Below are 17,051 nucleotides of genomic sequence, written 5' to 3' on the forward strand. Positions count from 1 at the left end.
GATCCTTCAGTGACGATCGATACTGCAATTACATAAGCTGAGTGGGTTATAGCCCAATGGTGACGCGTTCGCTCGTCGCACATGTAATCATTGTTCGATTCCTGGGTTCAGTAGTGTTCATGTCTTCAGAGCGGCTTAAACTCTACTAATTCATTCTACGTCAAAGGGGGAAGATAAATTTCTTGCTGTCTTGCTGACATGATGTGACATTGTACATTGGCAACGTGTGACACGCAACACTTTAACTCACTCATTGTAACGGGACGGTGGGATAGCTTAGTAGTTAAAGCGTTCGCTCGTCACGCCGAAGACCCGGGTTCGATTCCCTACATGGGTACAATGTGTGAGGCTCATTTCTGGTGTCCCCCGCCGTGATATTGCCGGAATATTGCTAAAAAACTGCGTAAAACCAAACTCAATCTAAGTCTAAAACCAAGTCAATACATATTTAGAACAGTGTGCCTAATTTTTCTACTGCGAACACAACATATCATATAACTGTTATTTCTTGTTTGAAAGTTGTTTATCATTGCATTTACCAATATTCCAGCTATGTGACAGCGGTATGTAAATATTCGAGTATGTGAGGTGAGGTGAGGTGAGGTGAGGTGAGGTGAGGTGAGGTGAGGTGAAATTGGGTTTAACGTCGCGCTGGAGAATATTTCGCTCATATGACGACGTGCAATGACATGCATGGGTACAATGACATGCATCAGCCAAGTCAGCAAGGCTGACCACCCGATCCATCTGGACCCACCTGGACCATCGCCTAATGCTGCTTAACTGTTTGGTGGTACTGGTGACTGACTGACAGAACGCTCTGGACCCCCTCAGTCGAGCTCTGTAGGAGTGAGTGAGTAAGAGAGTTTGGTTTTACGCCGCTTTCAGCAATACCAGACACCAGAAATAGGCTTTGCACATAGTACCCATGTTGGGAATCGAACCCGTGGTCTTCGTCGAATGTTTTAACCACTAGGCTACCCCACCGCCCCAGCCCCAATGGGATTCATATTGGGTCTTCTGTGGGAGTTTGCTGGCCTCTTCAGGGAGAGCATGTTCGTCAAGCAACTTTGTTCGGCATTGTTGCCTTAACCATGCAGGGGGGCGGTGGGGGTAGCCTAGTGGCTAAAGCGTTGACTCGTACGCCGAAGACCCGGGTTCGATTTCCCACATGGGTACAATGTGTGAAGCCCTTTTCTGGAGTCCCCCGCCGTGACATTGGTGGGATATTGCTAAAAGCGGCGTACAACTAAACTCACTTACTCACTTAACCATGCAGTGCCTTTGGTACACCCGATCGACGTGTAATTATCAATCTAATGAAGCCGGTTAATGATGACTGTATGCGACCATTCCACGTGCAGGGCCACGTCAAGGTGACCCTATGCATTAAAAAGGTGTGCTTCAATAACAAATTGAAGCCACGTATGAATTCACTTTACAATTTTTTGCGTAGAGCATTCTTCAGGTGACGCGTCAGTAGGGAATGGTAGTATTATAAACTGATGTGCAAAAGAAAGTACACAGGTTGTGTTTCATCCAATAAGATAAAAACAACAAAATCTTTTGATGAAATGGAAAATGTATGTTGAAGCACACTGCAATACACGTGTTTTATCAGCAAAATGACATTGTAACAATAAACAGCGATGTAGTGATGACCACTGCAGACGGTTCCTACAATGCTGGAAGGTCAAGGCCATTCCACGCAGCGGTCGGTAGGCCCATACATACCAGCAGGACGAAGTCGTCTTGTCACTGTGAATCGGCTTACGCGATGACCCAATGATGTGGCTGCTGATGACGTCACCGTCAACATCCAGTTGCGTTGGTGAATAACCCGCAGATAGCGATCCTCTTGGGGTGTTGTGACTCTGGAACGTCCACTTCTGGGTCGATCACATGTCTGGCCTGTCGTACTGAAGCGGTTAAACAGCCGAATTATGGTTTGTCTTGTGCAACCCAATGTCCTTGCAATATCGCTGTTGAAAGCACCCATTTGTGTCATTCCTTTGGCCCATTCTCGTTGCGCCGACGTCAATCTTGGCATTTCCTCGTGAGATTTCTGCCAAGTGATTGTTCAGTCTTCACAACAAATAGGTTTTATACTCTCTGTCAGAAAAGTGCTGGTGCATGGGACAATAATCACAATTTTGCAAAAATTCGAGCAAAACACGTACAACTGTTTTTTGGTTGCATTTTGGCATATGAAACATGATGGTTGCGTTCTATACAATCAATGTTTTTCAATAATTTTATTAGTTAGAACGCATATTTGGGATTGCAACAACAATTACACCTGTGTACTTTCATTTGCTCGTCAGTTTATACTGACTGTCTGACTGAGTTTGGTTTTACGCCGCTTTTAGCAATATTCCAACAACATCACGGCGGGGAACACCAGAAATGGGCTTCACACATTGTACCCATGTGGGGATTCGAACCCGGGTCTTCGACGTGACGAGCTAACGCTTTAACTACTAAGCTACCCCACCGCCCTCGTCAGTTTATAAATTATACACTTCAAGAAGTAGTACTCGAAAATAACAGACGGTTACAATGTGGTATCATGTACTGTATCATAGACTACTGCTTAACCTCTGAATGCATATAACTTTGAACAAACATTTCCACTTGAACAGGAAAGGGGCCCAAGTGAGATGAACCTGGGGGGAATCTAGACTTGCTTTAGCACTGCGGGAGGGAAAATAATTCGGTTCTGGGACTGTGATACAGACTAAGTGTAACAGGACAATCAACAGTCAGATCAATAAAGACGTGACTGTCACGTATCATGTCAGGCCAACCTCCAAAATGTCACGTTGCCTTACGCTGTCGTTCGCTGGGCCCTATCCAGACTCCGAAGTGAGGGATACACATGAACTCATCTCAAAACTATACAGGAGACTATTGGCGATTCCATCGGTCTTCATGTTGTGGCTAGAATTTGTCGGTTGGTTCACAGCGTTCATAGTCTGCCTACAAGAATCCAGATACAATAATATACAGGAATCTAAACACAACACATGTTATATTTGGGATTACACTTTCTCAGTTAAGTACAGATTCTAGTACCTTTGTTGGGCTGAGTTCCATCCGGGATTCGAACCCACACCCTCAGAATCAGGCACCAAATCCCCAGCACAGTTAGTCGCCTAACCCACTCGGCCACCGCGGGTTCCACAGATCCAAGTATAGTCTATAATGACTGGGCAAGACTACATTATCTGATATTGTTTGGGGTCCTTTTGGATCTTAGTATGATTTTGATCTGACATATATTTTAAGATAACTATTTCTGGGACTAATTGTCGGTCAAGACGGTACTAAAGCGGCTCGGAGAGGATTTATTATTTCTAACTTGAACTTTGGTGGTCTGGTGAAAGTACACAGCGATCAGATTGGCTGTTTGGACTTGATTTCTTAAAGCATGGTTTCTGATTAATCGACCACACTTGTGTTGTTGACCTACGACGCCCTGCACGGGGACCATCATAAATATTTTGTGTCTGTTCCAAAGACAGACTTGAGACACGCTGAACATGTGTTGTTCAGTCCAACCATTTAGAAGCAGATCTGCAACCTTGAAACGGTAATAACATTGTAGATGGTGCTTTTCCAATCTGATCCCAAATACTGTATTAAGGCAAGAATAGACAGCTTACGTGTCGTGGCGGAACTGAGAAATCAGCAGCCCTTGCTACACAGCAGTTTGACGATCTTTCACTGAATTGTCAAAAGTCTAAAATGCCCCCCTTACCCTACACTGTTTCACAGTCCCTGAACCACATTATTTATCAATCCACCAACAAAGCGTGAGTCTCCCTTTATCCCCTTTTTCAAAGATAATCTGGTGGGGTAGCCCCGTTGTTAAAGCGTTCGCTCGTCACGCCGAAGGCCCGTGTTCGATTCCCCACATGGGTACAATGTGTGAAGCCCATTGCTGGTGTCCTAGATATTTCTGGAATATTGATTAAATATATATATGACATTTAGTGATGGAAAATCTTAGACCTTCAATAGATGCAAGTAACGCTACCTTAACTAAAGGCACTGAAATGAATCAATATGACTTCGACATTAGGAATACATTTAGCTAATTGGGTAATACATCTTGAAGAGAAAGTAGTTTAGCTTTAGTCTGATATCGAACGAAGTATTGTGACATTATAAGTTTATGTGAATAATAAGGTATTGCCATGGCAACACATGAAATTCCTCTTCTGAGACCTCATTAGACTCGCAAAGCCTGTGAAAGGTCATCAGAAATATGACGACCGAATGTAAATCTAAACTATTTAGATTTTGTGCAAATGATGCCAGCATAATTATTCAGAAAGCGTCTTCCTGTTGCCGGTTAGCTACTATTACCGCTGACGTGCCGACAAAACGGCATTATCTGGAGGGTTGGACAAACAAAGGTATGTTTGTTCGTTGTGTTGCGCCCGTCGTCTGTACACAGCCCATTGTGTGTCACGTTGACACGGTGACATCACTTGGGCCGCTCGGCAAGCCACAAGATGGCTGGACGAAGGGAGGTAACTCTAACTTTTCACATGTATTGCACAATCATGTGTTCCTGTAATAATTATCACTGGTATTTTAGCCGCATTTAAAACTATTCCAATAATAAGGCAGGTGTCGAGCGCTAGAGGTGTGTTTCACACATACGGTCAATGTGGGGACTCAAACTCGGGTCTTCGACCAGTGTAGCAAACACTCTAGACACAAGACTACCCCTGTACAAACCTACTTCCTCTCGTAGTTTTGATATTTTTGGCGCCCCAGCCATTCCTTTAATGCCATTTTCCCAGCCCCTCCCCCATACCTTTTCCCTAAAATCGACAAAAATCTCAATAAGTCTATTTATAACAGCCGTATTACCTTATCTAACAGAACCTGTGAGTTATTATGATACATATCACTGGGAAACGTTTCGTTATCCCAAGTTATTCCTGAATCCTTTAGGCAGATCTGTCTTGGGGCACAGAAGATCAATAGTTATCAATAATTATGTGAACACTTAAATTGATATGACCCTTTACTGAAATACGGGGGTGGGTGGGGGGTGGGGTGGGGCGCTGGCGGAGTAGGCTAATGGTTTAAGCGTCCGTTCGTCACGCTGAAGACCCGCGTTCGATTCCGCACAAGCGTTCAATGTATGAAGCCCATATCTGGTGTCCCCCGCCGTGATATTGTTGGAATATTGCTAAGAGCGACGTAAAACTAAACTCACTCACTCACTCACCACTGAACATACTGCAATCATGAAGTAATCAAACACGGATGTCAGTCGTATTGCTATGATCACAGAGGATGTGTATACTCCTCAGTGTTACTCCTCTACGGAAGATACGTCTTCATTGTTTCACACGAGCGTGATGCAGAAAGAATATGGATGACCATTCTAACCAATCTGCATTTTCTTACAACAATTATTACACTGTAAACAAAACAAAATATATGTTATTAAAACTCCCAATAGGCTCCTCAAGTGTTAGTTTTCGGAATATGAACTGATACCATGATTTAAGTGTATTGGTTGTCAGTGGGTGGGCATAACGCATGAAGACTACTACTACTACTACTACTACTACTACTACAACGACGACGACGATAATGGATATGTGTGTTTTGTTCGTAATTTAAGGCCGCATTCAGCCATATTCCAGCAATATCACCGCGGGGGACACCAGAAATGGGCTTCACACATTGTACCCATGCGGGGAATCGAACCCGGGTCTTCAGCGTGACGAGCGAACGCTTTAACCATTAGTGTTAACCATTATATGGTGGCGGTCAGTAAATTCTGGACCACACAATCCAGTGACCAACAGCATGAGTTGTGACGAGCGCACCTTTAAATGATTTTGTAAAGTTTTATGAGTGAGTGAGTTTAGTTTTACGCCGCATCCAGCAATATTCCATCTATATGCCGGCGGTCTGTAAATAATCGAGTCTGGACAAGACAATCCAGTGATCAACAGCATGAGCATCGATCTAAGCAATTGGGATTCGATGACATGTAGCAACCAAGCCAGCGAGCCTGACCACCCGATCCCGTTAGTCGCTTCTTACGACAAGCATGGGATGCTGAAGATCAATTCTAACCCGGATCTTCACGGGTGAAGATGGATATGATGCTATTTTCTTTCATCAAGTAAAACATCGATTATGTAAGTGCTAGCAGCAAAGATTACAATATAATGTATTCAGGAGGGCCCGTCGTCATGGCAAATGGATATTTCTGTTTGTAGTGTGAACGCGGGTCAAACTATCCCATGTGGATAAAATGACGTAATTATAAAATGGCTCGCCAAATAGACAGTCATGATAACGTGATGCCAAGTGCCGGATGTTTGATAAGTGTGCTTTTCCCTATTAATTGTGTCGTAACTATGCTTGGTTAATATGTAGAACGCGTTGTCTGTTGTTTTTATAAATATTGTTTGCCAATTACTCGACAACGTATTTGCAACCAGCAACATACATCTAAAGAGACTTTTTATTCGATTTCTCGAAGAAAACAAATATATTTTTCACTTTTCTATTTGACTGCGTTTTTGCTGCGGATGAGGAAAATATTGACATGCTGTCCGGGCGCCCGACTTGGTTTTCTATTTTGGTTGCTTAGAAACGGATGACGTTAACACCAGAAACGGTTTCGCGCGACTCTTAGCCACGTGACAAATCGATCCCGCAACGAGAATCAAGTCAGCAGAGGTCTACTCTAATACAAACAATAAATCTACAATTATGAAAGCTTGCTGTCATATATATTCCTGGTCATGGTGTTTCATCAATACACCCCTCAGTATCAGAGCGCCCTATATCGGCCTACTGGGCGAGAACCGCGGGAGCCGTTGCATCGTTACCATTCCGCAAAGAAATATTCATTTGAAGATTGTATGGAGCATATTTTAGACCAGTATTGATTTAATGAAACCGATCATTTATTAACCTGAATTATTAATCTGAAGATAGCATACACGTTGTAAAGCCGAAACAAGGGAAACATGATGTTTTAGTCCACAGGGGCGTGTCACGCTTAGAAACAGCGTTAGAAAGACATATAGGTATATAGACCCTACCCTAGTATTTATATAGTACTAGGGTAGGGTCTATATACATATATGTCTTTCTAACGTTGTTTCTAAGCGTGACACGCCCCTGTGGCTTAGTCAGTATGAAATAGTCGCAGACTATAGGAATCTTTATCAGTAGGACGAACCATTCTCTAGGAGTGCCAGATGTTGTTTGTTTTTGTTTGGTTACTTGTTGCTGACTAAGCAATATTCCCGCTACACTGTAAATCATGACTTAAACACACAGGTTTAGATCAGACGATTCTACTTCTCCGTTACCTTGAACACGAATTCTTAGATTATAAACGCGTAAATCAAAGTCCTTTTAGCTCTCAATACATTTAGGCTGAAGGCGGCGTAAAACTAAACTCACTCACTCACAAACCTTTTAAAATCATTTTAAAGGTGCGCTCGTCACAAACGTATGTCAACGACAATGTGCACTGTTGCTCCCCTTTGTAAACACACGCAATACAATTCAGCTATATGGCGCGCTTTGCTGTTTTGTTTGTATATGGCCGCGCTCTGTAAATAATCGATTCTGAATCAGATAATCCAGTGATCAACAGCATGAGCATCGATCTACGCGCTATTAGGATATGATGACATGTGGCAACCAAGTCAGCGAGCCTGACCACCCGATCCCGGTAGTCGCCTCTTACGAAAAGCGTGGATTGCTGAAGACCAATTTTAACCCGGATCTTCACGGGTATCTTCACAAGTCAAGGGGAGGGGGTAGCCTAATGGTTTAAGCGTCCGCTCGTCACGCTGAAGACCCGGGTTTGATTCCCCACGTGGGTACAATATATGAAGCCCATTTCTTGTGTCCTCACCGCACCAAGCGCGTACCCTTTTGGAAACATTATTATAACGTTTACAAAACACGTCTTCCATTAATGTCATCAGGCATCATGATCAAAAATATTCAAAAGAAACAAATTAAATTATCTTAAAAATATATGTGTACCTACAAAATACGTTTTACATTTTACCCGAAAGAAGCCCAGAACAGTTTCAGCTGGGGCTTAGACAATGTAGACTTGGGCTTTCTTTCTTGATTTATTGTTTTTCTTCTCTGGGATTTGGACGACAGAGTAATAATGCTGTTTAGTACAGGAAGCAGTCGTAGGTGCTGAGAGTGGCCAGCTATAGCCAGATTGATCAATCTTCTGGTCGTAGAAAGGCAAATCAATGGGTGATAATCAAAGTCAATGTAGCCACCATTGTATGCCCCAGTGACGCCAAACTTAGGTTTGTTTACTTGAAGAACCTGAACTTATACGTGTTGAGGACGAGACTGATTCCCTAGCTACCCACAAAGCACAATCGACAGTTGGTTTACGTGCTTCTTCAGCAGAATTTAGCGTTCGTGACCATTTGGGCTCATCTGACTACAGAATGAGTGGTCAGAAATTCATCTGCTTGCACCTTTGTATGTCAAATAAGGCAAGTGCGGGTTTAATGACTTACAGCGGGTCTTTTGCTTAATCAAAATATTATTTTATTCCGTACAGCGATACTAGTATATAGTTCCATGATACTATATTTTTGTGTGTGATTTTTCAGCCTAGTTTCAATCAAAAACGCCAGAGGAAATATTATGAAAGATGACAGAATAAATGTCGCTAGAGACTCATCCAGTTAATAGTTGATATCGTAAGGGTGTTAACAGTTGAAATTGGTAGGGCGTTAGCAGTTGAAATTGTGAGGAGTTAGCATGTTGCAGTTGAAATTGTGAAGGCGTTAGCAGTTGAAATTGTGAGGGCGTTAGCAGTTGAAATTGTGAGAGCGTTAGCAGTTGAAATTGTGAGGGCGTTAGCGGTTGAAATTGTGAGGACGTTAAAAGATGAAATTGTGAGGGGCAACGAAAAGGGACTATATAATATATAAGACGAGTCCATATATATCATCTTGTCAAAACTCTTTATCTGCACAAGATCTTTCGCCGTTCAACGGCTCTTCGGGTGAACAATGAACAGCGTTCCCACATTTTTGTGAAAAACAATTCCATGATTTTTCAAGACAAATATTGCTTGTTCCAGACACAACACTATGTGTTCTAGGACATTTTGATACCTTTAAACAAATAAAACTGTGTCTGAAATAAAACAATATCTTAAATACGCCCTTATATTGCCCATTCCCACCTCTTTATGATAAGATGACATAATAAACACGAAACATCAAGTCTAGCAATGTTTCTTTTCTTCTTTAACTATCTGTACTGCCACATAACCAATATGTTGATGGCTGTCATGTCCATTGTAGCACTGTTAAGATATACAGTTTTGTTAGATAAAAACACCAAGATTATTCCATGATTTCATCCACTTATTTTAAATTCCATGATGTTTCCAAAACTAGGAAATGGGGTGTGAAATTTCCAGTTTTCCAGGTCTTGAAGGAACTCTAATGAAAACTAAGCGTAGTCACAGGCGACGCATAACGGTATATATATTAGTGATTAGGCGTAACGGTATATATATTAGTAATTTATACCCGTGAAGGTCCGGGTTAGAATGAACCTTCAGTAACCCATGCTTGTCGTAAGAAGCGACTAACGGGATCGGATGGTCAGGCTCGCTGACTTGGTTGACACATGTCATCGGTTCCCAATTGCGCATATCGATGCTCATGCTGTTGATCACTGGATTGTCTGGTCCAGACTCGATTGTATACAGACCGCCGCCATATAACTGGAATATTGCTGAGTGCGGCGTAAAACTAAACTCACTCACTCATATTAAGGCATACGTATGACCCTCCTGTCCTCGTATCCTGGTATCCCCTTTCACGCCCAAATGTAGTACCGCTGGCCTCGCTACAGGAAGCAAGCTTCTTAAAATTATTTCCTTATTTCCGGTTTCTTTCGTGAACAAGCTGAAGCGTCAGTGCATCAGTTTCTGAAAAGCTGCTCTCGGCTTCTAGCCAGTCTGCAGATCTCACTATACTCTTACAAAGATTATCTAAATTAATGCATATTTCCCAAAGTTTCAAGCTTCGTTTGTATCCTACAATGACAACTAATTGAGCTGTCAGAAAAACATTAGTTGGCATTTAGACTGAAGTTCTCAAAACCTCAAAGGTTAGTGATTGCACCACACACACTGTGTGCAGAATATGTATGACTGAAATGATACTGATGTCATAAGTTTGAAATGTGTTCATAGAAGTTAATCAATTCGAAGACTTAGTAACAATAATCTGGAACGTAACGTTAAGCACCCTAGTTCATCTCACCTCATGTTTCTGTTCTTCGTTGACAACTTGTTACAATTCCTGAAATAGTTGTGGAAAATATATGACAGACTGGGTTTGAGAAAGGTTTGCGTTTCGTCGCCTTTTTAAACGTTGATTTTGAATCTGCACGCTTGCAATACTCATTCAACACAAGGCAGATTAATTAATATTAAATACATTGTGTTTGTATTCGTTTAACAATTTGAAACAAATCCACATATTGGCGTGGTAATACAGTCGGAAGCAGAATAAGCCCCTTTAGCAGAAGACTAGCCTTGCTCCAAAGCTAGAATGAATTCTGAACCCATGGATGTACAGTAATTCTATCCTTCGAAGAGGCAAGTCTAGATAGGCTGACAGTACAAAGGACCACAGTCTGTTACATATTACTATTTAGAAATTATCATTTAAACTACTAAGTTTTACCTTATTGGCATTTGCAAATCTAACAGAAGACTTGCCTAAGTATTTAAGGCAATATTTACCAGCTCAATTCATCTTTCCCTGATGAAAAAATGTAATAAGAACAGGTTATTCCAGAAAAGACTGGCTTCCTTAGATGCACTGTCCGCATTTCTATACTTGCATATTATACCTTTTTAGATATAATTACTACACATCAATAGACTTAGAGCTTAAAGCAATGCTAGTGCAAAAAACACATTACGAGGTAATGTTGTAGGGACGTCCCGCTTCGCAAAATTATTATCTGTCCCGTTCTGTATATTACAGTGTACTAATTGTATAGCCTATCTGGGTAAACTGCATGGAGTCTGCCCTCTTTGCAATTCCCCTTGGTGAGGCTAAGTGGAAAAGCCAGACCACTCATCTCAGCATCTCGTTTGAGTAAACGACACACCATGCTTCCCTGCACGTATGCAAGGCGAACGGAGGTCAGTATAAGGGAGGCTACTCTCCCATGAACATGTACGCGAGTCGTTAATAAAATACCTCACAAACGTTCCGGTGATCGTTCATTGATTTAAAGTCTTTTATAGACGTTTAGAAACTTTTGCAACATTAAACGGTAATATTTTATGGAATTATTTTTTTATTGTGTATAACGACGTTTACCCGATGAAAGTGTAACAAGTGAAACGGTGGCCCATAAAATAGATCAATAAAAAAGTTCTCATCCATAAAACTACGTCCTCATAAATATATTCATAACTTGGCGAATGAAAGGTTGAAACAAAACTGTACATATAATAAAGTGAAATATTTGTCCCCTTTTGACGTTCCACAGCTGGGCTAAAACCATGAAAATACAATATACATATCAATGAATTTGCATTTTAAGTGCAGTAAAGAGGATTCCATGCGTTATTTGGTAACAAGTATCATAATTGTATACTGTGTCATCTCTTGGAATCGATACCCATACTGTTGAGCACTGGATTGTCTGGTCCAGGCTCGATTATTTACAGACCGCCGCCATATATCTAGAATATTGCTGAGTGCGGCGTTAAACAACCAACCAACCATCTCTTGGATTGTTGAAAAAGTTCACTTACTCTTGTGTGGTAAGACACGGACACAGCAAGTATGGCTATCAGCCTATGACTATCTTAGACAAACGCTCACACCCTGAATATATATGATATTGATAGTAACAAATAAACCATTTAAATTGAAAAGGAGCCCCAGTGAGTTGGGAGATTCCCTGAACCTGGGGAAAATCTAGACTTGCTAAGGGTTTAACATTGCAGGGAGGCTAGGTAGTAGGGAAAATAATGTGGTTCAGGGACTATGAGGCAAACTATGACCATCTTTGCGTGATATACATTTCGTCAAGTCACACAAGTTCGATCGTCATGTAACTTCGATCGCCCATTGTGAATGGTAATTGTCGCAATACGTAGCGATAACTTACGATATCTGCAGCTTTGATCTTCTGGTGACACCACTTTCATTCGTTTGGACCGGAAAATGTTTCGTGTCAAGTTACCAAATGTAAGTTATAGCTCATTTTCAGCAAACAACTACTTTTTAACCCTAGATCAATAATGTAACTTTATCAGCTCAAATTTCACACGTTGTAAATTGACAGCACCCCTGTCTTCTGTTTGTTTACGATGCTGGTCTAATTGTTACATGTCCAGACACGTGATATCCTTGTCAAAATTTAAAACTTTGGAAACAAGTAAGGGCCATTTCTTATAGAAAACTTAATGCTTTTTGAGAATTTCCGTGAATTTGTACCTGATGAAGTTCGAGCTATTGCCTCATTGATAAATACAACCTTGGCACAATGTACCCACCCTACATGTCAGCACAGAACACATTTACGTTTCTGTAAGCCAGTTCGTGGTGTTTGTGTACATTCTGAGGTTTGATGCCCGTCAAGACGAGCCTGAAGAATAATTCCCTGCATAATACTTGTATATAAGCTGAATATTTGTGACTTTTCATCGTTTTTAGAAACATTGAAACATAAAATGAACGTTTCATGGACATAAATACCATAAAATTACTTGGGACTGCTCTAGCTCTGAATTTGACACAAGACATCGTCCATACAAGTCATCCTGTTTACGCGACAAGCCAGCCAATCATATGATCGAACTTATGTGACGTAGCTTTCTGGGTCACTTGTGTTGACAGTGAGAGGGCGGCCATGCCGCGATTGTGAAAAGCAGTAAAAATACCTGGATTTTGGAAATGTTTGACATAAATAAACAAGTTTAGAGGTAGGAGATTTGAAAATAAGATTATATGAATATAACTTTGAAAATTCAGCGACAGTTCTTAAGTCATCGAACTTACATGACACAAGGATATATCACATATGTAACATTATCTGATATCATTATTAAATAACCACTATGTGTTTTGCAACCATGGGCCTTTTAGATAAAAAGAAGAAGAATACTGTATATATGTTATGAAGGAAGTTATTTACTTGAATTAGCCCTTTGAAGGCTTCAAGAATAAACATAGCATATAAGGTATACATATATGGACTACGTGGAACAAGAAGATGATGCGGTTTGGAAATATACTCGAATCCTAACCAATCGCCCTCAACAGTCATTCGAGAACAAAAAATTAACTCCAATCATTCTGGCGACAGGGCGACTGGTGAGAGAAATGTCGTTCAATCGCTCTCCGGCTTGTCCCGGAATAACGAGCTGGTGACGAATGGAATAATCCGGGACATGACTGTCGTTTACCGGAAGAGGATCAAAGCTCCACTTCACCACATGCAACCGTACAGCGTAAAGCCAAGTTATCTGTTGTGGATATTATCCCTGCATGGAGCTTAAGACAATGGCTTCGCAATCTGCTTGCAACGAAATAACAAGAGCTGTAGATATGCTGAATAATTGACTTTCTTTGTGTAAATTGTTATTGTATTATTTGATAATACAATTCGAGTGATACGTACGCACAATCAGTCAAATTACTATATTCAAATATATAAATTTCCCCGAATACCATCAGATCCTCGGTAGTATAGTGGTCAGTATCCCCGCCTGTCACGCGGGAGACCCGGGTTCAATTCCCGGCCGGGGAGAATATTTTTTTTTAATTTTTTTTTCTATCTTGTTTTCTACATTTTTTAGTTGAGTTGCTTTTTGCGTCACATCGGCATTATTCCAGCCTTATAGTGACGAGAACAAGTTTGCATTAATAAACATTGTAAGTACATACTCGGAATGAGTTTTATTTCAAAAACATATATTCATTACATTGTCATTTAAAAGCAGAAAAAGTCATAGCACCAAATTTAAAGGCAGACAATTTGTTAGTCACATTTCACAGTTACAATTTATGATACAATTCAACTTCCCTCAGGTAGTTCACTATCAGATGAGCGCTCACGCGGGAGAACAGATCTTTCAGGTTTCTTGCATCATAATGTGAGTCCCTTGCAGACGATAAGTCCACGCATTCGAGCAGAATATGCTTGATGGTGAAAACCTCATCGCAAGAGACACACATGGGGGGTCCATCCCCATCCTGTGGCCAATACGACATCGTCGTAAAATTACCTCATCACGTCTTTACTGACAACCCAAGTAGGTATAACCAATTGTTGGTTTCAATTCATACAGTCTATTTCTTCCTACTGGAGTGTCCCATCGTTTTTGCATGAGGTCGTCGAGTATAGCTTTTGTTCTACATTTTTTAACGGAATATGATACATATAATTGTTCGTGTTTATATATTTGTTTATTGATCTCTGGGCTATTCGACCTCTATAGCTACGTTAGTTAGTTGCTGATTACGAAAGAAAACTCTTATTTTTAGAAGCGTCTTTTGTTAATAAATATTTAAACAATTCACTGACCCAAACTGCTTTTCTCAAGATATGTAGAATAAGACGATGCAAGCATAAAATAACATCTTGGGTCACCGGCGTGCTCAAAGTTAGATTCTTTCTTGAAATTAAAAGAATGTATATTCTTGCATTGTTTTACAAAGTCATGTAGAGTCTCGATTTTTGTTTTTACGCTAGATCGATCTCTAATAAATATGTGCAATGGACAAATCCACTAAAGATGGCGAAATTATTTAATTCAAGAAGAACTAATACATTGCGCAACCTCGCAAAATATATTGATATTATATCAAAACGATTAAAATGTAATTCTGTTTAAAATGTTACCCCCAATTTTTTATGTAATATCTATATTTCTTCATATATTTTCCAGGTGATTGTGTGCTGACTTTATGAATCAATGTAAATTCCCCTATCTCGGTATTTCAGCATATTTATTGATGTAAGTTTGATATTGTCTCATGTACCACCGCTGGTGGTTTCGAGAATAAACTATGTTTATGTCTGTGTTTGAACTGTGTCTGTGGCTGAACTCTGTTTGAACCAGCCAAAATTCCTGCTGGTGCAAGTATAAGAAAAGACTAACAACTAGTCTCTGAAATGAACATATTTTACTGAAAAAAAGTTCATCAGAAGCTGAGGAAGTAAAAAAAAATATAATGAAAAGGAAGTCAAACCCTGAGACTTTCTTCATTTTCAGAAGCTGAGGAAATCTAGACTTGCCACATTTTTCTAGGCTTTCTTGGATATATTTGCTTCAGGGTCTTTGCTTCAGACTAGTATAAGAAGGAATAAGTTAGATGTGAACTATTTGAGTATGTCGGATACTTTACATAATATATGTTCAAAGTTTTCTCTTCTCTGTAAATTTGACATTTACATGGGGTCCAAAAGGTCCCTTGCTCTACCCCGTCCTTTGCACAGCATCATATTATAAAGAATACAAGACACTTGATATGGATGTGCAACTTCTTTATTATTTACACAGGACGTTTCTGGTCTAATACTTGCCCCATTCACCTGTGTAAATAATAAAGAAGCTGCACATCCATATCAAGTGTCTTGTATTCTCTACCAACTTCTAAATGCCTACCAAACCACCTGATCATATATAGAGATCAAAGTACACATTATAGTTCAAACAGGTTACACACACTAGTGGTGTTGGATTAATTGAAATAATCGAAGATTGATCGCAGTGACCAAACGACCAAGCAATCGATCACATTTTCTCATAATCGAACATAAACGATTTTGGAACTACTGTTTTAGTCTTTGAAATACTTGACAATGGAACATATCTTAGACGTTGTCAGGGCATGAAAACGTGTTTACTAACTGAAAAGCCATGACTGAATATTTCTTGAAGACTCCAGGAAGTTTATGTTCATGATATATTAGTCATCACTTTAAAGTAGCAAGTTGCATCATGTTATAAATATCTGCAATAACAACCTGGATAGGAAAATCTGAAAAATACGCTAACAATTTTTTTCGATGATTGCTCGTTGGTAATGAAACAATCATCAATTGTGAGATTTCAACCAATTCCCAACACTTACACACACTAATGTCATCTAACATGTTGGAAGCATTGTTATCTTGAGTCATCTTTGTTATGGCTGAAGATGACTCACTTAAAAAACCCAATATCCCCTCTTGACATAACCTAGACTGTGTGGTGAAGAAATATATACATGTTTGATACTTCTATGCTTGAACAACAGCGTCGTTCAGCCGTTACTACAGAATTAGAACGAGCGAATTTTAGAGTTCAGTAACCAGTGTTTGGGGCCTGTGGAACGATATTAAATACGTCACACGTGGTAAGCAGTAGGTGGTAAAACAGTGGGTCTGGTTCAAAAGGTGGGGTGTCGCTATTTAGCGATTCCGGCTTTTACTCTTACCGCGGCTAGAGAAATTCGTTTGTTTTATTATCTATTTGAGTAAATTAATTTCCACCAAAATTACCACGCGCGTGTAGGTACGCTTTAAACATGACTCCCTCTCAGGTAAATGAAGAATTAGATGTGATCGTTAACAATAACAAGTTCTACTTTTGCCTTCCGCCCCATTAACGTGTTGTCCCAGGTGAGACAGATCCCCCAATCACGGCCCCTCCACATCTGTCCCCACAGCTGACTGTCAATCACAGCTCGTCACAGTGAAGTGAGCGCGTGGACTCCCTACGTCGACAGTCAGGCCAAACAATGCACGAAGGCAGCAGGAGTTATGTCCCTTTAGTCACACATCTGTCCACTGAAAGCGAGTGGAGGTTTGTTATCGATAGGTCGTCTCCTGTGAGAGTGTCATTGCCCGGGGCACGGCTATCGGAGACTTGACTGATCAGTGAAGGTGATAGCCAGCAGTGATTAAACCACAACTATGTCTGGTAAAATCAGGCAACCGGCTGGAAACGTAATGTTTGGGTTTGATGATCT

At 40.5% G+C, this 17,051-nt stretch overlaps 1 non-coding gene across 1 annotated transcript; it reads left to right on the forward strand.

Annotated features, from left to right (window-relative positions):
• Window positions 1–13,770: 13,770 nt before the first annotated feature.
• On the forward strand, window positions 13,771–13,842 carry Trnad-guc. The gene has a single exon. It is a non-coding gene; the product is annotated as a tRNA-Asp (tRNA).
• Window positions 13,843–17,051: the final 3,209 nt, after the last annotated feature.

This window comes from Haliotis rubra, unplaced genomic scaffold, assembly GCF_003918875.1.
Source record: "Haliotis rubra isolate DU_JTF1 unplaced genomic scaffold, ASM391887v1 Scf896, whole genome shotgun sequence".
NCBI lineage: Eukaryota > Metazoa > Mollusca > Gastropoda > Lepetellida > Haliotidae > Haliotis > Haliotis rubra.